Below are 22,892 nucleotides of genomic sequence, written 5' to 3'. Positions count from 1 at the left end.
ACCCTATGAGGTAGATAAGAAAACAAGCTCAGAGAGTAATGCAGAGATCATGGTTAGGCAAAGGAATGGGAATTTGAATCTAAGGAGTCTAGATCTAGTGTTTTTGCTTTTGACTGCTGTGCTGTATCCAAACCATTGTGCTGTATTAGAAAAACACTATAAGGTAGGTATTATCTCATTTTTCTAATAAATTTTTTTTTTTTTTTTTTTTTTTGTGGTACGCGGGCCTCTCACTGTTGTGGCCTCTCCCGTTGCGGAGCACAGGCTCCGGACGCGCAGGCTCAGCGGCCATGGCTCACGGGCCCAGCCGCTCCGCGGCATGTGGGATCTTCCCAGACCGGGGCACGAACCCGTATCCCCTACATCGGCAGGCGGATTCTCAACCACTGCGCCACCAGGGAAGCCCATAAATTATTTTTTAAGGTCAAGCTTGAATAGGAAAAATGTGAATATGAAGTATTAGGAAATTCTTTTAGTCATGTCTCTTTTTTTTTTTTTTTTTTTTTTTTAATTTTTGGGCACGCCGCACAGCATGTGGGATCTTAGTTCCCCAAGCAGGGATTGAACCTTTTCCCCTGCATTGGAAGCATGGAGTCTTAACCACTGGACAGCCAGGGAAGTCCCTAGTCATGTCTCTCTTATCTAGCTCAGATGGCTTGATGAGTCTTCCTTTTAGTCTTTTGAACTTAGTGCCAAATCTTAGAACTTAGACTAGTAGTCTCTTTCTGGATCTAAGCTAAAACCTTCGTGAAGTTTGTGTTATAATTAAAAGTAAATTAAAATATTGAATTGCCCTTAAAACTGTTATAGAAAATAAGAAAGAAGAAAACCTTAGAGATTGAGGCATGAAGGCTTTTTAAAGATCTTCTGAGATGAATTCGCAGTCGGTGCTAGTTGAGAGAATCACTTTCTAATAACATGTAATACATTGTCAGGTAGTTGTTCCTAGAGTTCTTTGTGAGGTATCTTTGTGACCAGATTGCTTCTTTAGTCTTTATAGCTGTTTTCTCTAAGTTCCTATAGTTCATAGGACATAGAACTTAGTATTTAAATAAAGACTAACTCAGTGTTGATGTCATACCTACCTCCCCCTGTCATTGGCCTAATTCAGGCCCTTATGTTTTTCTTGGACAACAGTTTCCTTACTGTTTCTCTGCTGCAGTCTTTTTTACTTTTTCAACAGATATATACTTAATGTCTGCTAAGTGTGAGTCGCTGTGCTCAGCACTGAGTGTATCAGCAGTAAACAAGACAGACATTGTCTTGCCCTAGCAGAATGTATAGTCTACTAATTGGTCAGTCCATTTTCCATACATTGCCATAAACGTTTTTGAAAATTCAGGTCTGATTTTTGCTGGTTCTCTTTTGCCTACCTCAGGCTTTTCATAGTCAAGTTGTAGCATACCATAACAGTTCAAATGACTTGTCCAGTGAAGCCATCCTTGATCGCTCCTTAGAAGCAGAAAAAATTATTTTCTTATCCTGGTTCCCATAGCCCTTTATAAAAATCCTTATCAGAGTATTTATTATATTTTATTATAGTTGTTTGTATCAGTTTCCTCTAACTGTGAATTTCTTGAGACCAGCGATAGTATTTTATTTATTATTGTTTTATCCTCAGTGTCAGATATAGAATCTGGAATGTAAGTGCTCCATAAAAGTTTAAAGTATAGTATAGTCTTAGTACTTTCTATCATGTCATGTATGTATGTTTTGTTCCTCCAACTATTAGGTTACAGACTGTCTTATAATTTCTTTGTATTCCTTCTGTTATCCAGGCTGATGCAAAGGACATCCTTAAAAAATATTTACTGATTATTATTAGCCTTTCAGTATCTTCTGCATTGTAGTTCTGTGTTTAGAAAAGCATTTATTGGTCCCTTGTTTTACAGAATGTCTCACTGTGTTTAAAAAATCCAAATATTTTATTTAAAGGGGCCTTATTTCTATGATACGGCTATCTTAAGCAACAGCTCATTGATACTGTGACTGGTAAGATGGATCTCTTGCTTGCTTTCTTCTGTTTGTCTACTAGAATACTTAGAGGTAACTTTGTGGTTCACCTTCAGAAAAGATATGATACGCATCTTGTGTATCATCTTCACTTCTGGTCTTATGTTGCTGCCCTTTGTATCTATTATTGCTCTCCTGTTTTTAATTTTATTTAATGTTGTATTGTTTATATCTTTATATGCCACTTTAGATCCTTAAACTAACTAAAAACCAGACAAAAACCTAGAAACCAGTGGTACTTTCATTTATCCTCCAAGTACTTATTGAATCCTAAGTCCTATGCCTTAAGAGATAAATAATACATAATACCTATCCCAAGAAAATGGAATTTGTTAATGTAGAAAACACTTGCTGTAAGAAAGGTTAGACAAGAGGGCTTTGGGAGGTGATGGGAGGCATAGGGTTTGGAGATTTAGGTGCTTCTGGAGAAGATGACATTTGAACTGATTCTTGAGAGATGGCTAGTATTTTGATTGGTAAAAAAGGAGAGATTGGGCATTCTAGTAGGTGGAAACAATAAGTGACCAAGAAAATATAATTTGTGTTATTCATTAGGGTTATCCACCCAAAATTTCTGTTTCTCTTCCCAGTCACATGTTATGATTGCATGTCCTTGCCCCTTGGAAGTTAGGTGTGGCCATGTAAGTTGCTTTGACCAATGATGTGTGAGCTGAAGTGACCTGAGTCACTTCCAAATAGAAGATTTAAGAATCCGTGCATTCACTATGCTTTCTTTTCCTCTGCCACAGTGATCTGCAGTGCTCTGATTAGCCTGTGGGCCAAATATGGTCTGCCTGTATTTGTAAGTAAAGTTTTATTGGAACATAGCCATCGTGATTTGTTTATGTATTGTCTGTGGCTGCTTTTGCACTACAACAGCAAAGTTGAATAGTTGTTACAGAGAGCGTATGTCCCATAAAGCTGAATATATTTACTGTCTGGCCATTTATAGAAAAGTCTTGTTGACAACTGCTCTGGATGTTGGCTGCTTAGAATGAGGATTTTGTAGAGCAGAGACTCCTGCTGACCCACAGTGGACATATGCATATGCCATCAGTAAGAAACAAATCTTTATTCACTGATATTTTGAGGTTGTTTGTTATAGTAGTATAATCCAGCCCATCCTGACAGTCAGGCTCTTTATAGGAAAAATATTTCAGTTGCTCACAGAGGAAGAAACCTTATGGACAGGAGTAGTGTGGAACAAAGTTGGATAGGAATTTTAGGGTACTGTTGTGAAAGTACGAGACTGTTAAGCTCAGGTGTTTAGATTTTATTTAGAATCCTCAATATGGAATCAGGACTTAATGATTTTTTTTGAGCGACCGAAGAATAGTTTGGTGGGAGCTTTATGGTAAAAAGTTTAATCTGCCAATAGTTATAGAAAGGCTGGAGCATTTGCTGAGTCAGGAATTTGATCTCTGTAAAACAAAAGTCCCTGGAAACTGGACTGACAGTGGTTTAAATGGAGCTTTTTTTTTTTTAATAAGTTGCAGTGACTTAATTTCTTGTGCCATTAATGCTTAATAGCAACCTCAGATTTTTTGTAATTTGAACTGTTTATACAAGTGAGGAAGCATCATTGTAAAGGGAGTTGTGATAGTTGAGGGCCAGTTTTTTATTTCCTTCTTTTTTTCTTTGATTTCCTCTTTTTTAGGTAAAGCAAACACATCAGACACTGCCATCAACTCAGTGAAATTTGGCATCAGGTAGCCTAGGTAGTTTAAAGTGGAAAAACGGTCACTTTAGAATTAGGTCTTACTGCATCTCCTGTTACTTCATCTGCTATATATCTGCTGAAGGAAACCTTTGTCAGTTTGCCAAGTTACATGAATGCATCTGAGAGTATATAGCAGTTCCTCAAGTTTAAAATATAATATTTTAGGGTACTGAATCCTTCAGGTTTCCTAAAGCAGTTTCGTCCTACATATATGATGTTTTGAAGATACATAGAAGGAAAAGAAGAACAATAGTAACAACGAAAAATGCTGTAGAAAATTCCTGTATAATCAGGTTATTTTGTAAAGTGATGGACAAACTTGTTCTTCTAATCCTTTTTGGCTCTAGTGAAAGAATGTTCTTTTTTACTTGTTTTGATTTTACTGGCATAGGGGCCTTTAGAAATTTGGAAAATTCATTGCATTGCAGGCTTGTTTTGTTGTTTATTAAGCTGTTAATTATTCCTTTTCTCTTGGATTTTATATTTTAATAATACATCTCACATATAGACCATTTCTTTAAAAGAAATAAACAGTACAGAAATTTTTTTTGCCTTTTTATTGATTATGAAAATAATACATGTTTATATTGCTTGGGACTCTGGTTGCAAGTTATAGAAACTCTATGTAAATTAACTTTAACAAAACAGTTTAATATATTAGCTTACTGTGAGCAGGCATCTGCAGCCACAGGGTGAAGCTGGTATTAGGTAAGACTGCAACATGGGACTCGTGTTTTTCTCTTGGCAATGTGTTTTACATTTTTAGTAAATGTTTTCTGTGTAGTTGAAAAATGCATACAGTGTGTTTATATAACGTGTGTATTTATAAAGTTATGTATATTTTGTATTGGGGCAGCAAGTTATAATATGTACATTTCATATATTTATATTATGTATTCTTTTAAAAAAAATTTATTTGTCTTTGCCTGCATTGGGTCTTCGTTGCTGCATGCGGGCTCTCTCTAGTTGTGGTGAGTGGGGGCTACTCTTCGTTGCGGTGTGCGGGCTTCTAATTGCAGTGGCATCTCTTGTTGCGGAGCACTGGCTCTAGGTGTGCGAGCTTCAGTAGTTGTGGCATGCGGGCTCAGTAGTTGTGGCTCGCGGGGTCTAGAGTGGTGGCTCAGTAGTTGTAACGCACGGGCTTATTTTCTCCGCGGCATGTGGGATCTTCCCGGAGCAGGGCTTGAACCCGTGTCCTCTGCATTGGCAGGCAAATTCGTAACCACTGCGCCACCAGGGAAGTTCCTATATATTCTTTTTTTATGGGCAGATAGAGAAATAGATGAGTGTGGGATTCCGTGTCAGTATACTTATACTTTAATCATGGCTCTGTGACTTGGCAAATAATTTATCTTATCTGTGAGTCAGTTTCTTTGTATGTAAAATGAAAATAATACTGTTACTCTATATCATGGGATGGCTTTGAAATTAAGCAAGATAGTGCATACAAAGTGTTTCGAACAGTCCTTTATAAGTAGTGAAAATGAACTAAATGTTATTATAAATACTGTAATGTTTATATTATATTATTAATGTACACATGCACTATATATATTGTGTTAATATATGATAGATACATATGGATTTTGTATCTTGCTTTTTTCACTAATCTGTCTGTTTTCTTTATTATATTTTTGAACTTTAACACCTTTTAGAAAACTCACAGACCTAAAGGAAATAAACTTTGGAGTTCATTGGTGATCTTAACTTTCCTCTGAAACATGGCATTTTTGGAAAACCTTTGCTTGAGCATGCTAGCCTGTAACCCAAAGATGTGATGTGTTCAGAAGGAATAGGAGATGACTAATACCCATGAATGCTTGAATGTGTTGGTTAGTGAAATTTGTATATCCCGTTCCTGAATTGAAAAGATGACTTTTTGGTATAAACAGACTAAAGATCAACCAGGGACTCTTTATCAATATATAAAATGACAGTTTTTTCATTACTAGTATGAATCATATTATGACTAGATTTTAAGTCTGTTTTTATTATTGTGCTCTGCAGAATGACCGATTTGTAATTTGCACTACTTGTGTGGAATTTACTATTGCTGCCTGTTTATATTTTCAGATGTAGCCTGTCGCCCTCCTAAAGATTGCCAGTACTTATAAACTTTTCTTATGGGACTGAGTGGTGATATAATGAATGTGATTTTTTGAATTGTATAATGAAATATATCAACATTTGCAAGACCTGTAAAACCCAGCGAACCAGTATTTTTCAAATGAACAATACCTGATGTTACAAAATCATACATGGGTAAAAGATTCATTCGCAGTGTAAGATAGACCAATGAATTTTAATCTAAACTCATCAAGTTTTGAGGTTGTATCATAAATTTTTTTTTTGTGTGTGTGTGTGTGTATATAAAGTTTTCTGAAAAGGCTTTAAAAATACTTTTTCCCTTTTCCAACTACATATGTGCAAGGCTGGGTTTTCTTTATATACTGTAACCAAAACCCCACATTTTAATAGATTTAATGTAGAAATGGTTATAGAGTCCAGATATCTTCTGCAGACATTAAAGATATTTGCACAAATGCAAAAGACTCTTCCAACTATTTTTTATTTGTTTATTTCAGAATATAAAATTATTTTTCATAAAATATATTCTTTAACATGTAAATATTATTGGTTGTTAATATTAATGAATTAATGTTTTCTAATTTTCAGTATTAATTCCTAATACAGTAAATATTGATATTTATATAAATCAATGTAAACAAAAGTTCTTTAGGGTTCTTAACATTTAATAGTATAAAAATTAAAAATTGTGTTTAAAATGCTGGAGAGCTGATAGTTTGGATGAAAGGAAACTGAAGAAACATGACAATTGAATGTAATACATGGTCCTGGGCCAGATACTTTCCAGGAGGAAATGAAAACGCTCTAAAGAACATTAGTGGGACAGTTGACAGGATTGGAATATGGACTATGGATTAGATTATAATTGTATCAATGTAAATTTCTTGAATTTGATAATTATAGTTAGGTAAGAGAGGAAATACACAGTGTAGTTTTAAGGGTATAATACATGCAACATATTCTAAACATACATGTACATATATGTAGAAGAGAAAGTGTTAAAACAAATGTGGCAAAAACATTACAAATTGGTGAGTTCTGCATAACGGCTAAATAGGAGTTCCCTATTATTTGTACAATGTGAAGTTATTTCAAAATAAAAATTAAAAAATTATGAAGTAATATAATGAATCTCTTAGAAGCAGATTTTACAGATTAATTGGTGAGTGTCTTTTTGTGCTTGTGAATGACTGAGAGGTTTTGAGCAGTGGATAACTGGCTATGTTAAGTCCTTTGGAGTTTTCACCGCTTTTCAGAGGACACTCCTTGTGCTCTGCTGCCCCCTAGTGACTTTTATGCTCATCAGCAGTTCGTTCTGCAAGTACAATAAGTTGGGAATTTGGATCACTGTAGTCATCATTTAAAATAATTTAGTATGAAGTAAAAGAATTGTTTTGGGGGGTGGAGGAAGATACTACTGTGAAGATCTCATGATCTGTTTTGTCTTATAATTTTTTTTTTTTTTTTTGCGGTACGCGGGCCTCTCACTGTTGTGTCCTCTCCCGCTGCGGAGCACAGTCTCCGCCTTCAGAGGCCATGGCTCACGGGCCCAGCCGCTCCGCGGCATGTGGGATCTTTCCGGACCGGGGCACGAACCCGTGTCCCCTGCATCGGCAGATGGACTCTCAACCACTGCGCCACCAGGGAAGCCCCGTCTTATAATTTTAAAAAAATTATATTTTTGTTCTTGGGGTTGCTTTGAATTGTATCCTCAGTCTCCCCTCCCCCCCCTTTTTTGAAGATAGTATTTACTGGTTCCTCGTCTGACAGAAACAGTAGAATTTCCTGTATATTCTTTCCCTCTCTTTTCTGAGACCACAAATATTAGTCAATAATATTATCTTAGTGTTTTACTTTATAGTCTTAAAATGTTTAGAATTCTGCTAGCCCATAATCTCTCATTTGCAATTTGAAAATTCGAAAGGCTCTGAAACCATTTGTTGTCAAAAGCTGTCTGATTCATTTGGCAACAAAATGTGATGTGAGTTGCTGTGAGATAGTGATAGTCTTTATATTTACCACTTGTGTGAATATTCCTACATTTGCTGCAGAGTTACTAATGTTACTAAACTAAACCCGAAGGGTTTTAGATTAGGGATTGTAGACTTGTACCTGATTTGCTTAGTTTTGACTCCCAGTTATGAGGTATGAAGCATCACCAGCTTATACTACTTTCTGTCTTTTCTCTCTTCTTTTTATTAGTTGTATAATTTTTACATACTACTGAAAAAATTTTTATTAGAGTATAGTTGATTTACAATGTGTTATCACATACATTTTTTTTTTTTTTTGTGGTATGCGGGCCTCCCTCTGTTGTGGCCGCGGACCCGGTTCCCCTGCATCGGCAGGCGGACGCGCAACCACTGCGCCACCAGGGAAGCCCACATACTATTTTTATATACCATTTTTTGTCACTCTTAATCTGATCTTTTTGTCTTAGAGTTGCAGTTAAATATGTTCCCTTATTACTTCCAGTCCTTTTTGTTGAAGTTTCTCTTGTCATTTAGTTTGGTTGGAGTTTTTCTCTACCAGTTACCTTCAGAAGGACTTATATAAACAATAATTTTTGAGTTATTGTATATTCAGAATGGCTGCTCTGTAGACTGTACATTCAAAGGACAGCTTCATTGAACTTAAAACTTTGACTCATATTTTGTTTCCCTGAGTATTGTCTTCTGGTGTTCAGTGTTGTAGAAAGGTCTGATGGCTGCTGGATATTCTTTTCCTGATTATTGACTGGTTTTTTTTTTTTTTTTTTCTTTTGCTGTCTTTTGGTTCTTCTTTTTCTAATCTATAGGAATTACTCTAAGGATTACCACATGCATCTTTGACTCATTAAAGTATAATATAAATTAATTCTTTTATCACTTCCTTGACACTACTAGGACCATATAACACTTAATTTTCATTTACCCTTTTCCATCTGTTAATCTGTTGCTGTCATGAATTTTAATTTTACATGTCATTTAGTGCCTCCAAAACATTATTATTTTGTAGAGTCAGCATTCATTTATGTTTACCCCTTTTTGGTTTCCTACATTTCTGTGCTTTATTCTGAGATTACTTTCTTTTTGCATGAAGAACTCTCTTTAGCATTTCTTTGAATGCAAGCCTAATACTGACACATTCTCTCATTTTTTTGCTTGTTTGTATGAAAAGTGTCTTTATTTTACCTTAATTCTTTTGAAATTGTGGTAAAACATACATAACAAAATTTACCATCTTAACCATCTTTAAGTGTACAGTTTAATGGCATTAAGTATATTCACATTATTGTGCAATCATCACCATCATCCATCTTCAGAATTTTCGTAATGTTCCCAAACTGAAATTCTGTGCCCATTAAACAATAACTCCTCATTCTCCCCTTTCCCTTCTCCTGGCAGCCACTATTCTACTTCCTATCTCTATAAATCTGACCCATCTGAGTACTTCATATATGTGGAGTCATACAGTATTTGTCCTTTTGTGACTGGCTTATTTCACTTAGGGTAATGTCTTCAGGGTTCATCCATGTTGTAGCATGTGTCAGAATTTCCTTTTTTAAGGCTGAATAATATTCCATTGTATGTGTACCACATTTTGTTTATCCATTCATCCTTTGATGAACATTTGAATTGCTTCCTCCTTTTGGCTGTTGTGAATAATGCTGCTATGAACATAGATGTGTAAATATTTCTTTGAGTCCCTGATTTCACTTTTTTTGGGTATGTACTCAGAAGTAGAATTGCTGGATTATATGGTAAATTATTTTTAACTTTTTAGGAACTGCCAAACTGTTTTCCGTAGTGGATGTACCATTTTACATTGCCTGCCTTAATTTTTAAGGGACTTTTAAAAAAAAAACTAGTTTTAGGATTCTAGGCTGGCAGTTTATTTTTTTCAGCACTTTACTGTATAATTCAGTTGTTGTTTGACATATATTTCCTATTAAAAAGTTAGCTCTTAATCTTAATGTTGTTCCTTTAATATTTTTTACTATGTTTTTGTTTTTCTGCAGTTTTACTATGAGGTGCTTAGGTATAGTTTTCTTTGTATTTATCCTTTTGGGTTTGTAGAGCTTGAAACTGTGGATTGATGTCTTTCATTGGTTTTGGGAAATAGTTGACTATGATGTTTTAAATATTGCCATTTCCGCATTATAGAAACACTAGACCTCTTTCTGCAGAGTCACAAATTTAAAACTATTTTCCTATTAACACTAAGATATTGTTTTCTTCTTTTACTCACATTCTTTTTTTTTTAAACATCTTTATTGGAGTATAATTGCTTTACAATGGTGTGTTAGTTTCTGCTTTACAACAAAGTGAATCAGTTATACATATGTTCCCATATCTCTTCCCTCTTGCGTCTCCCTCCCTCCCACCCTCCCTATCCCACCCCTCTAGGTGGTCCCAAACCACCTAGCTGATCTCCCTGTGCCATGCGGCTGCTTCCCACTAGCTATCCACCCTACGTTTGGTAGTGTATATATGTCCATGCCACTCTCTCACTTCGTCCCAGCTTACCCTTCCCCCTCCCCACATCCTCAAGTCCATGCTCTAGTAGGCCTGTGTTTTATTCCCGTCCTACCCCTAGGCTCTTCATGACATTTTTTTTCTTAGATTCCATATATATGTGTTAGCATATGGTATTTGTTTTTCTCCTTTTGTTACTCACATTCTTGCAGGAGAATATAGTGAAGTACCCCAGAGGCTATATGATATGTGAAGACAGTCATTGTTTTAATGGCTAATGTAATATATGCTTGTGTATTCTTATGTTTAAATTCTTATTCAGCTTTAATTTTTAATGTGGTAAATGTCAATAAATATAACCACATGTACAGTAGTTCTTGGGGAGCTCCATATTTTTTAAGAGTATGAAAATATCCTTAAGCCAAACAGTTTGAGAACTGCTGGGGTAGGCATTTTGACTCTATCCCATATATTTCATATTTTTTATAGTCTTCTGTATTTTATATATTTTTATTTTCCTCTTTATGCTTTTTTTTTAAATGGGAAAAGTATTCATTTTAATTATGCTCCAAGGTGTTACAGAGCTAGATTAACAAATTTCAGTCAGTATAAAATAGATTTATTGTCAATATTCAGTCATAATACAACCCAGGTAAATGAATCATTACTTTATACAAGGCTCAGATGTTTAAAATCTATCTTAACTTTACACAAGTACTATAAAATGATAAATACTTAAAATGACAATGCAAGGGAAAATATTATAAAAATACAATTGTTGTAGACCCTTGTATGAAAGTTCTTTAAAGTTAAGGAATAATACCTTAAGGAATAATACCATGCTGCATATCAGAACCAAAAATAAAGTATTTTCCTTGAGGTTACAATGCTCAGCGATATACTGGATGCACTCTAAAGTACCATGCCTGACAAGAATCAAAAGAGAAAAGGCCTTCAATAATGTTGAGAGAAATAAAAAGAGAGAGGAGTAATCAATTGTCATATACTGATTTCTGCTGGAATGGCCTCTTTAAACAATTTATAGCACTGTGGAAGAACTGAAAAAGAAGGGGACCAGTCTCAGCTTTATATAAAGGATTTCCAAATCAGTACAAACTCAGACAATGTTAAAAGGTATTGTTCCCAGTACTCTCCACTCTTCAACCCTTTACATGGACTCCTTGTCCTAAGTCCCTGTGTCTTCTCTAATTTCTTCCTAAGGGCTTACCAAACACACTTTCTGTTTTCTATTATCCAACATACAGACCAAAAGGCATTAAGCAAAACAATATCTGTCAGTCAAGTCAGTTCTAAAGACACCAATTTTGGTTTAGGTATTAATCATGAGATTTACACGTAACCATCCTTCTTCCACACACACTCCCACCTCCCCTTACATATTGACTCCATCCTAAACTGTGAAGCAATATGAAATTTTAAGATTTTTTTTTTCCTTCATCAATGATTTGCCTGTTGCCAAGCTGCTTGGTTGGCAGCAATATCAGAAGCTGTTTGGAATGCTTGGTCAGAATAGATAAGAAGGATGTGATCAGTGAATTACTGTAACCTATCAAAGTGAGCTTCTACAGGCAGACATGAAGAATTTACCTTTAGACTTCTCGCACTCATTTCAGAAGGGAGAAAATGTGTCTTAAAAGGGAAAGGAAAAAAATTAGATAAGGAAATACAGCAAAATATTAATACTGTAGTAATAGGAAAGGGAATGCTTATAGCCAACCTACATTGTGGGGAAGTTTCTGGCATAAAAATCAAACTTTCTCTCCCATTACTCTTTGCATAAGATTAACAGTTGATTTACATCAAGAGGGGCAGAAAGCCACTACACACTTTCTTCAAAGGTAGGGAATTTCTTTTTGAAATGAGCATTAGAGAAGGGAGGAAAAGGTAGGGAAAGCTCAGTCAAAGAGGTCCTCAAACATGCATTGTCCCATTGCTATGTACGCTTCCTTTTCATCTGGTGTCATTTGGGCCACCAGCTCTGGCTTCTGGCTTACTTCGCTGTAGGAGAATGGACGGCCAGCCACCATGACAAGGGGGTCATCTGCTCCTTCCTCAGATTCCTCCTCCTCCTCATCATCCTCTTCCCCATGATGTGCAGCCACAGCTGCCGCACAGGGTGGAGAGTCATTGTCTCACTCACTGGTCTCACTCTCAGAGTCACTGCTATTGGCAGTGGTCACAGGAGCAGCTGCCCCCACTGAGCCTGCTGTGGCAGAGGGGGTCTTCTTCTCATGAATGAGCAGTGCTCGCGTGACCTCCTCGTTATCATCTGGCCCTGCACAGCCTTCCTCACGCTCCTGAAACGAGTCTATATCTAAGCCACCTTCCTTCATTTCTTCAGAACTATATGTTCCTCCTATAGTGCTCTTTCTTAACCAAATAGTTCTCTTTGGCAGATTTTCCCTCCAGTGAGGCTCGATGAAGATCGTCTTGGTCATCCATGTTAATGACAACATTCTGAGTGTATAAGTACTCATAAGAGGGACCTTGGTGGCCCATGCTTCCTGGTGGTGCCCATCTGCCAGGTCAGCAGCTGCAGCAGCAGTTGCTGCACGGTCCTTGTTCTGTTTCAGGGCTGGTATTTCTGTGGGTTCTGGCTCAAGTATTTCATAGGCCAAGTTCACATCCTCTGTCTCTCAAAGCAAAGCATAAATGGGCTCAGTTTGTTCATTAAACCTTGCCAAAAGTGTTTGTGCATCTTTTTTGGGCATTGCTGATTCATCTTCTTCTACCTCTGTATGGCAGAAAATACAGCGGAAAGTTCCTGTCATGGGATCAAAGAGTTGATTATCTTCTAAATCTGTAAAAGTACTACTGCACATGGGACATTTGAAGGACGCCTGGTTGGTGGAACCTCTCTCATCAGTTTCAATCCTCCTTCTCATGTGGTCCAATTTATATTTTACCACATTAACAAGAGTACGATAATTGATAAAGTAGTAGTTGTGGTGAGTGGTTTTCCCATCTGCAGCAGTCTCCACCCTCATTCTGCACTTGATGAATTTGTCTCCCTTTAAATTATTCAAGACTGATCGAAGTTGCTTCTGATCAAACTTGAGCAGCTCCAGCATGTCCTCCTCTTTCACACAGAGGTTTCGGATCAAGATGTCCAAGGCCAAAGCATGCTCAATGCCACAAAACCCCCGGATCACATACTTGGGTAACTGCTTCAATGCTGCAGGAACCTCGATGAGGACATCTGGATCTGCCATCTTTAGCAGCAAACTTCAACTTTAAATGTACTGACCAAAGCACATCCTGCATGGGGAGGGCTCTGTGCCACATCATTCAGCCTGTTACCTTTGCCTGAAACACCTTAGGGGACGCAGAGTGAATCCTTGAACACTCCCACTGCAGCTTCCCTCAGCGCCTCCACCACTGGCTTAAACGAGCTGCGCCACTTGTGTGACAAAGAGAACGCCCTATTCCTGCGACCAGCTTTAGAAACGACATGCTACTTTTCTTTTTATGCTTTAATCTGGATATTTTCTATTAATTTATCTTCACTAATCTCCTCTTGTTGATAAATCATCTATGGAGCTCTTAATTTTAAAAATTACATTTTCACTTCTGAATTTTCTCAATTTTTAAATAGCATAGATTTCAAGGCTCTGGTGAATTTTCCATCTTTCTATTTTGTTCATCTTTCTCCTTTTTTTTCTTATCATATTAATCATAGACATTTCAAAGTCCTTTTCTCATAATTTCAATATCTGGATCATCTATGGATCTTGATTTTCAGTTCTGTGGTCCTCTTGGCACGCTTGGTAATTTTGGACTGCATGGAGATAAAAAACTCATGGAGGTTCTGGGTAACCTTCTCTTCCGTAAGAGAAGGTTAAACTCCCCCCAACCCTGTCTTTTTCGGTAAGGTGGATAGAGTGGCAGTGATCTGAATCCAGTCAGGGACAGAGCTATGGCTATCTGGTTCAGTATTGCCTTTTGCTATAGTTCTTCACATTTTCCAAACAGTCTTGGAGTGATGATTAGGGCCCCTTTCCTTAGGTGGACACTGCGTTCTGATCTTTACTCCATACCTCAAGACTACCTAAAACTCCATTCTGCTTCTCAGAGGCTTTTTGCTTGTCGTCTTAGCCTCTTGCCCGCTGTAGGTTAAGAATTCAGCGCATGTATTGAGGGAAAAACAGAAGAGTGTTGTTTTTTACCATTTTTCCTCTCTAGGATCTTTACCTCTTGTCTCTAATTTATGTCACTTCAGTGCCACAAAACTGTCAAAAGCTGATTTCTCTACCTCTTCTGCTTGATTCCTATACTGGAAACTTAGCCTCTTGTGTGCAGACTTGGCAAATACCTTGGGAAAAAGTGACTAAAGAATGTTGGCACACCCCTTCTCATTCTTCCCCTGGTCTCCAGCATTTTGTTCCCTTAATTTCTGATCATCTTAGCAGATCTGTAAGTCAACCAAGAAAGAACATCAAAAATAGATATGCATGGGGCTTCCCTGGTGGCACAGTGGTTGAGAGTCCGCCTGCCGATGCAGGGGACACGGGTTCGTGCCCCGGTCCGGGAAGATCCCACATGCCGCCGAGCAGCTAGGCCTGTGAGCCATGGCCGCTGAGCCTGTGCGTCCAGAGCCTGTGCTGTGCAACGGGAGAGGCCACAACAGTGAGAGGCCCGAGTACCACAAAAAAAAAAAAAAAAAAAAGGTATGCAGAAAGCCTGGATAGGTGTCATTTCAGATGGAGCAGGGGAAATGGGAGCATCAGGAGAGAGTTTTCCAGAAAAAGGGGGGGAGGTTCCAATAAGAAAGGAATGGTAATCTTAGTATACAACCTGGCTTAAAAGTGAAGAATATTTATATAGTTAAACTAATACAAATGTTGTTTATTGGTTTTAAAGACAAAGTACTGGTAAACCATGAAAAACAATTATGATTCTGGAACAGAGTATATATGTTATTAACCCAACCCAGTCAATGTAAAATTCACTTCAGCAGTTGGAAGAAAGTGAGGAAAAGAAATGAGAAAGTAAGGGAGAGCTAATGCCTCACTTTGCACAATTAGGGGGTCAAGGTAGTCATAGATAATGATGTAAGAAATCAAAGCATAAGTATATTATTAAGAAATAAAAGTACAGTATTAAGCATAGTATATTAAATTACAAAAATAACCTTTAGAAAAACTAAAAGTGGTATAAGTATGTTGAGAGGAGAGGGAGGGGGAATGATATGGTATGATGAGGTAAATCTGCTCTGATTATAGCAGAAAGACAATATCTAAACTGATTAAAAAAAAAATATTATTATATGTTTTACAGATATGGGCTTACCTCCACAAAATTAAGACCAGAAACATTTTAAAAAGCTCCAAGTGGTTTTCTCTGGAATATTAAAATGGAAATCCAAGAAGCTTAAAGATTCTCAAGCAGGGTAAACACAAGCAACAAAACTACACCAAGGCACCACAAAAGGAATCACAGCAATAGCTCAAAAAGATGGGAAGGGGGAAATGGAAGTATACTTAATTAATTAAAAAGAAAGCAGGAAAAGAGGAAATAATTTACATTAATATAATTACCTATTTGACTAGGTTTAAGTCTGTTATCTTGTTTATTATTCATTTGTCCCATCTGTTCTTTGTCCCTTTTTTTCTCTTTTCTTACTCTCCTTAACTAAATTAGATTAACTGAATATATTTTAGGATTCAATTTTCCCCCACTATTGTCTTATTCAGTATACCTTTTTGTTATATATATATTTTAGTGGTTGCTGTAGGGTTTACAGTATGCATCTTTAACTTATTACATTTGCTATTGCCTGAATGTTTTGTGTCCCTTCAAAATTCATATGTTGATACCTTACCCCCCCCCCACTCCCCCTGCCAATGTGATGATATTAGGAGGTGGGGCCTTTGGGAGTTAATTAATTCATGAGGAAGTCATGAGAGTGGAGCCCTCTTGAAAGGGATTTGTGCCCTTGTAAGAAGAGACATGAGAGCTTGCTCTCTCTCTCTCTGTTCTCTGCAATATGAGGATACAGTGAGAAGATGACTGTCTGGTAAAACAGGAAGCTGGCCCTCACCAAATACTGGATATGTTGTGCTTTGATCTTGGACTTCTCAGCCTACTGAACTGTGAGAAATAAACTTTTATGAAGCCACTCAGTCTATGTAATTTGTTATAGCAGCCTGAACTGATTAAGACAACAGTTTGCCTTCAAATGATATTATACCTATTCATGTATAATATAAGATCCTTGTAACAGTATACTTTCATTTCCCCTATTGACCTTTGAATTATAGTTATCATGTATTTTACTTCTACATATGTTATGAATTCCACAATTCATTGCTATTATTTTTGCTTTAAACTTTCAGTTATCTTTTAGATAAATTTAAAATATGATAAAAATATTTATATTTATCATTTCCTATGCTCTTTATTCCCTTTTATATATCCATATTTTGACCTGATTTTATTTCTTTTCACCTAAGGAACTTACTTTAATGTTTCTTGTAGTGCAGGCATGCTGGAAACTTCTCTAAGATTTTGTCTGAAAAAAAAAAAACTTTGTTTGTCCTTAGGTTTTGGAGAATATGTTTGCTGGCTGTAGAATTCTAGGTTTACAATTTTTCCTTCAGCACTTTGGAGATATCTTTCCATTGTCTTCTTGCTTACATAATTTGGATGACAAATCTGCAGTCATTTTGTTTGTTTGTGTTCTTTTTTCCCTCCTCTGTATCCTTTTAAGTTTTTTTTTTCCTCATTTTTTTCTTTTACTGGTTTTCAGCAACTCCAAGAAGCCTTTTCTGATTAATCCAATTCCACGGTGAACATTATGTTTTTATAATGCTGTACAGATTTAGGTGTACAGATTTAAACATTATATTAATTTCTATACAGATTAATAATTTATAATTACCTTCAATTCTGTTTCCTTGTGCCTTTCTTATTATAGTATATGCTTCTTCAAAGGGAAACATTCTTGTCTTCATTTTAGTAAATTCTCAATAAATGCTTACTAAGTGAGCCTATGATGGTAAAATGTCCAAACCACCTGGTATAGCCAGTTTTCTTAAGTTTCTGAGAAAACAGTTTTTGTTTAACTTGCTGTGGTCATTTTATTTTATTATTTGGTTATTTTATTACTTAATAGTCAAATTTCTCTTGCCTTTTAAAAGTTTATTTCTTCTGGTTTAGTGTATCATGAACATTTATAAGAAAATTACCCCCATTTCCCCTCATTAAGTAAACAATCAAGTTACTCCTTAGATTGGAGAACTAGAGTGTGATAGTGATATTCCATAGCTTTTGGAGAGTGACCTAAACATAACCCTATGAAGAAGTAATTTACTGGTAAGCAATATTTATTTCTTCAGTGATGTTTGGGGCCATATTAGATTGTCATTTTGTTGACTGAGAATTGACCTGTATAGGGTGTCAGATTCTCGAAAGAAGTTATATGATCTAGACCAGACTAACTGATAATATATAATTGATGATAGATAAGTAATGAAAATATGCATTAGGCCTCAGGTAGATATCTAACAAATTATATAACAAACTTTAATCATAGGGTCATTTCTGAAAGGCAGGCAATTTACTTTTCCCAGTTACCCATTGTAAATTACTTAATTCCTTGTATTGAACCAATCATTTGGCTTTAGTGACCTCTGTTTTCGGAAAAATGTCTCTTAACATGTTAAGCTAGTCTGTCTCCAATCTTTTTTTTTATGGTGTGAGTTTTGGTATCACTCATTCTGTTAAATTTTATTTTGATTGTTTTAGAACCATTTTTCCATATAAATCCATATAGATCATGGTTGTTTCAGATCTTTTTTTATCTTTCAAAGTATTAAAAATAAGATCATTTTAGTGTCATTTATGTAGTTGAACATATATTTTATTTCTTGGTCTAGGTATAAAGTAAATTTATTGATGAGAGTGGATACTAAGATGACTCCATGTAGAGAGAGTTAATGACAGAAGTAAAGTCTTAATCAAAGACAATGACCAGCATTTAAACTAGCCCTATCTTGGAACACAAAGGACTGTATAGCAAGGCTGACTGTGATATGCCAGGGCAGTGTTTTGGGAATATGATCCAGATCATTGGTTCTGGATTCTGACATTTGAAAATGATTTCTTGATGGTGCATATGTGACCTTGGAATTATGAATTGTCTTCGAATTTCTTTTCAAGGGAAGGAAGCATATAAACGGGAGGGTAAACAAATACTTCGTTAATAATTTGCTGTAAAGATGGTTTATTACAGTTTAATATTAAACAGCTCAGTAGGCCTAAAATTTATCTCACTTGGTTCTAACTGGTGTTTCTTGCTGACACATGGTGTGAATCAACTGTCCTTCCAACTTGAAAAAGCAGAGAGCTCGCTGACACAACTCCTTTGTTCTAGGGAATTATTTCCATTGTGCCTTCAAAAAGGAGGGATATTAAAAGCTTTGGCTCATAGCAAGTTCTCTCCAAGTTGGACACAGTTGTGGGGCTGAATCTTGGCTAAAGAAAGTGGGGTTGGTGATTTCTTTGTATCCTGGATTTTTTTTTTTTTTTGAAATTGAACATTTACTTTTTCAAGCTCTCTACTTGACCTTATGTGATTAACAGTTCTTCCTTCCCCCTTAAAATGGAACCAGAAAATCTCACATATGCTGGTGTTTTCCAGGGTTCTCCTTTCTTAGGTCCTAGAGTTGCTTGGGTTTCTGCCCTTCCTCATAGTTGAGTTTTCTTTTGTGAAAATATTCACGTACCTACTTAACAAAGCAAAACATGAACATGGAAGGTTTAATGACAAAATTATGTCTCAAAAGATCTCAGAAGACTGGAAAAAGGATTATAATTGTAATAGGTAGTAAGTAGTTTCAGAATATCAACTGAATGAATATAGCAATGTATTATAAAAACAAATTAAAAGATTTCATGTGACTTTAAGCTCAATATACAGTATGATATAACTGCCAGAAACACTAAAGCATTAGGCTGTTTTAATAAGGCCGAGTAACAAAGTTAAAGGAGATGAGTCTTATTTTCCTAGTTTGGTCATGTTTGATCTGAAAATTGCTTATATTTATAGCGTGCTTTCTGTGTGCCATGTACTGTTTTGAATGCTTTACTTACATTATGCCATTTAATCTTTACACAGCAGCTGTATGAAATGCTTGTTATTATTATCTACATTTTATAGACGTGGAAACTAAAGTATAGAGAAGTTTAATAACTTTCCCAAGGTCACAAAATTAATAACCAAGATGAATCCAGGAAGTTTGACTTTGAAACCTGTGCTCTTGACTACTGTACTACACTGCCTGTTTTGTTGCATTTTAAGAATGTTGACTACTAGAATGTGTTCAGAGGGTAAAAGCCTGAATTGAAAGGCTGTATGTAGAATAGTTGAATAATCTGGATTGTTGAGTCTGGAGAAGGGAAAGGAGGGACCAAGGACTCGTTTTTGGTGGTCCTTTGAGGGCAAAAATAAGATAAATGGTGAAAATTATAGGAAGGCAAATTTTATTTTTTATAAGAACTTTGCAACAGCTATTGAAATGGGATTGGTTGCCTTGTAATGAACTTCCCTTTACTAGAGATGTTTCAGTAGAAGCTAGACAAGTATGTGATAGAGATGTTTAAAAAAAATTGAACTTCTATCTGCAAATTAAGGCCAATCATTTCTGAGGTTCCTTTTTCCTGTACATTTCTGTATTTCCATATTAAAGAGAGATCTTTAAAATGGTCTAGTGTATACTGTCCTTAAGCAAATGCTTCTGTGAAAAAATGGCACAGTATTGAATCCTAATGGAAACATGGTGTGAGAGGAGTGGTGTGTCCTCATTTATTTTCGTCTAAAACATGAAGGGTATTTTGTAAATAGCTTTATGATATTGGTAGGGAGTTCTTTGCATATCATGTTAGTGGTATAGGAAACAACAGAAAATGGCTTACTTTTCCAATTTACAAATCAAGTTACTTAAATCGAGTAATAAATAGATCAGAGGTTCCATGGTAATAACCATTGAGGCTCCCCTCTTCCCCTCCCATTTGAAGGATCATGAAAGAGCATTAATTGGTGAGGTTCATAGTTGCTATGGAAGGGCTCTAGGAAACTGCTATGTGAGTTTTCAAATAAAAAAATTTCAGGGTATCAAATATATGTATGTTTTAAATACATTTTGAAGTTATGATCAGTAATGAGAAGGTTAGAATATAGAAGAGATACTAAATTTTAAAAATTCCAGAATTCCCTGGCAGTCCATTGGTTAGGACTCCATGCTTGCATTGCAGAGGGGCATGGGTTTGATCCCTGCTCGGGGAACTTAGATCCCACAAGCTGTGGCAGCGTGACCAAAAAAAAAAAAAAAAAAAAAATTCCGATCGGTGGTGATTGCTTCTTGGGTTTGTAGGTGATAGATTGTGAGAAGAAATTCTTCTCTCTTTTTTTACATAATTGTTTTTGAATAATTATTAAAAACTAGGCCCCAGGTTACTCTGAAGTGTTCTTGTTTGGTTTTTAATTTTAATTAATATTTTATTGAGCATCTACTATGAACCAGGTACTATTCTAGACTTTTAAAAATGCACTTCCTTTTTTCAATTATAAAAGCAATACATGTTTAAGAAAATAAAAAGTTAGAAAAGTAGAAAGAAGAAAGTCACAATTGCCTTATTCAAACATGCCATTTGCATTATTTGTATTATTGTGGTGATTTTCTTCTCTGCCTCCTCCCTCTTGTGCTCATCTTCCTCTGTCCCATTTTCCTTTTCTTCCCTCTCATCCTTTTTCTTTCATCTTTTCCTTGATATAACTAGCAACCTGGAGAAGGTAGATGTTTTTGTGTACTGGCAATGTCAGAAAGGTTGCTTCATGCGTGAAATGATGATAATGATAACTACTCCAGTAGGATTATTTTTGAGCAGTAAGTGAGTTAGTGTATGTAAAATGTTCAGCAGAGGGCTTGGTACATTATTTTTAAAATGCTTATGTTTACTGTTGTAATTTTGAGCTGGATTTATCCTTTAATGTTCCGGGTGATATCGGTATAGTAAGATTTCCTAGACTGAGTTGCTGGGTGGTTGAATGCTTGGCCTCTAATTTTCTTTGCTTATGAGTTGGTACTATATGTAACTTTTCCCCCTCATGTTCTTGAGCCATCATTACAAACTCAGACTTACACCTCAGAGTTTTTTCAAAACCATGATCAGGTATAAATCAACTTAGCTGTTCCGTATGATGTGTGGTAGGAGTTCTCTGCATACCCCTAAGATAACCATTTAATAGAACACTTGATCCAGGTCAAAATAGAATAATGAAAAGTTGCTAAATAGCAGGACATTTAGCATTGCCCTTTGTTCAGCTCTCCGTGACTGTACATTATGGTGTCTAGTCTGGGTATGAGACTAATGTTTATCATTATGGTACAGAATTCTTGACTACTTTTATGTTCTACCAAATACAAACCTTTAACAGACTCCACCCTGCCCTCCCCCTTAAAAAAAGAAAGACTTTGCCAACAAATTTTTTTCTCTCCTTTGAGAGTTAGCTTGGTAATTTGGAGCATATAACCATGATGTTTGGGAGCTGTTTCCATTGTTTCAGTCTGATTGTCCATGGTTTAATCATCAGTAGTTAAGAAGGAAAGCAAAAAATGGCTCCAGGCTGCAGAGTACCATAAAAACTTTCCACCTGGAAGCAATTTTTTTCTAAAAGCCCTTAGGGACTGCTGTCACCCTTACCCTTCTATTGGCAACAAGGGCCAGAAATAACCAGTTCCCTTCAGAGCCAGGTCTTGTTGCAATTTAATCATCTTCCTTTTCCTAGCTTCCAGAGAAGGTTTGAGGAGAGCTAGGGAAATAAATTATTCCCAGACACTTCTACAGTAGATTTCCTTGAACCTTCTAAGTTCCTTCTTCCTCTGATTCCTTCCTTTTCTATTTAGCATTTTAGCTGAAGTACAAATTATTTGCACTGCTAGAACTTGAATTTACTTTAGAAGCAAGAATGTTTATTATTAACTCTAGTGCTTGTCTTTGGAGAAAGTCTAAATGTTGAAACATTTTTGGGCACTGCTTTAGGCCCTTTGTCACTTTATAATGTCTTCTCTGTGGGAGGTGGGCATTGTTCCAGGTGTAAACCCTCAAGGAACTCATGGTCCTGTAGGGGATATAGACATGTAAATAAATCATTACTGTGTAGAGTGCTCAGTGTAGTACCCTTTCAAAAATATGAACAAATAAACATTTCAAAACAAAAGAGTATCAATTCAGCTTTCCATCAGTGAATGTCATTAAGTGATGGTGCCCATTAATTTCTAGGATATTATTATGCATTTGTTCAAGAACTTTAAGGCAAAACAGGATAATAGTACTTCTGGTGAAATTTATCTCAAATCACACATGGTTTCATAGGTTCAAGGATGGTTCAGATTTGCACAGTGTCAAAATGCGAGCCAGGTGGTAAATGAAGATACTGTGACTGTAAAGGGGTACCACTTATCTTATATGACTTGTTATCAAGGATAGGTCTAGGTGTTTTAACAGAATTTGTTGCTTCATTTTTTTAAAATAGAATTTTAAATATATTTCTTAAAAATAGGCTATTACATGCTGTAACAGGTTTTTTTTTT

General features: G+C 36.1%; 1 protein-coding gene and 1 pseudogene across 10 annotated transcripts in view; one reads left to right on the top strand and one right to left on the bottom strand.

Annotated features, from left to right (window-relative positions):
- The window catches only part of EXOC6B (exocyst complex component 6B), a 735,227-nt gene that overhangs the window by 46,604 nt on the left and 665,731 nt on the right, over positions 1 to 22,892 (top strand). The window lies entirely within an intron of this gene.
- On the bottom strand, positions 12,195 to 13,511 carry LOC102984876 (general transcription factor IIE subunit 1-like; annotated as a pseudogene).

This window comes from Physeter macrocephalus, chromosome 12, assembly GCF_002837175.3.
Source record: "Physeter macrocephalus isolate SW-GA chromosome 12, ASM283717v5, whole genome shotgun sequence".
Lineage (NCBI taxonomy): Eukaryota > Metazoa > Chordata > Mammalia > Artiodactyla > Physeteridae > Physeter > Physeter macrocephalus.
Note: the sequence above shows the minus strand (reverse complement) of the source record. Positions and strands in the feature narration are given on the sequence as shown.